This window comes from Trichechus manatus, unplaced genomic scaffold (assembly GCF_000243295.1).
Source record: "Trichechus manatus latirostris isolate Lorelei unplaced genomic scaffold, TriManLat1.0 scaffold00097, whole genome shotgun sequence".
Taxonomy (NCBI): domain Eukaryota; kingdom Metazoa; phylum Chordata; class Mammalia; order Sirenia; family Trichechidae; genus Trichechus; species Trichechus manatus.
The window spans coordinates 10,670,039-10,671,376 of NW_004444033.1; the positions used below are offsets into that span (position 1 = coordinate 10,670,039).

General features: G+C 40.4%; 1 pseudogene; it reads left to right on the forward strand.

Annotated features, from left to right (window-relative positions):
* Positions 1-620: 620 nt before the first annotated feature.
* LOC111821687 (uncharacterized) lies at positions 621-713 on the forward strand (annotated as a pseudogene).
* Positions 714-1,338: the final 625 nt, after the last annotated feature.

The window sequence follows — 1,338 nt, forward strand, 5'->3', positions numbered from 1 at the left end:
ACAGAGAACCCGCTTCCCCTGTTTCCAAACAGGGTCATATTTACAGGTACAGGGCTTGGGATTTCAACACAAGTTTTCTGGGGGGACACAATTCAATCTGTAACAGATATTGAGACTTTGCATCCCCCTACCCCACATATTTTCCTTACATTTTGGTACAGTGGAGGAGAGATTGGGGTAGCGAAGGAAGCAAGCAATTGAGTTTTTCAGAGTCAGAACCAAGACTGTTTAGGACTTAGTGAAGTCTCCGGACAGATTCTCTCTCTATATCCAGAACTTTACCCACCTTATCTAATGCTGCGTGCAAGTGGGGTATTGGTCTGTGTGAGTCGTGGTGGCAGGGAGGGAGGGTAGCCTATATTCCAGGGCTTCTCTCAGTCTGCAGAGTTGCTCTAAACAGAAAAAGAGCTATGATGTCCTGCAGTGCCTACAATTGCTTCTACTAATCCATTGGTGGCATTGTGGCAATAGGCCACAAAGCAAACATTAGCTTTGCATCATCTTGTTATAAACCATGATCATAATTAAGTGCTAAAGGTTTCCCCTTATGAACTGGCTTTTATAACCAATAGATCACACTTAGATGCACTAAGTGTATAAATATACCATACTTTCATTGCTTGCTTCAGCAGCACATATACTAAAATTGGAGAAGATTCGCATGGCCCCTGTGCAAGGATGACGTGAAAATTCGTGAAGCATTCCATATTTTTGGCCCGTAAAACGAAACGAGACTAAATGGTTACACCAACCCAAGGGTGAGGACAAGAGGGCAGGAGGGGACGGGAAGACTGATGATGGAGAACCCAACATCAAGAAGGGGAGAGTGTTGACACGTTGTGAGGTTGGTAACCAATGTCACAAAATGATATGTGTATTAATTGTTCAACGAAAAACTAATTTGCTCTGTAAATCTTCATCTAAAGCACAATAAAAAAAAAAAAAAAGAAGTTACCTATAAATATATCATACCTTCAAAAATCTGGTGCCCAAATCATGTTATGGAATCATTCCTACTGTAAAGAACTTGAAGTTTCCAGAATAGAGCAATAGTTAGTCCTACCAACTTTCTTCATGTTAAGAAATTGTCTCAATATCAGAATAAAATTTGGTCTCAGAGTAATTTATCTTGGGATGTCTGGGTGTGGGCTACTCTTTGATTAAATCCACTGGTAGTTCAGTCATTATGTAAATGTTATCAAATAACCAATTGGCCAACGTTTGCAATGAATCAACCGGCCAAAGTCTTAGAGAGGATGGATCAGGGGATGAGGAGCCAGATTTGTGGGGTGTGTAGCTTGAATGATTTTAGGAGTTCTTTAGAAAAAGGAAATAATA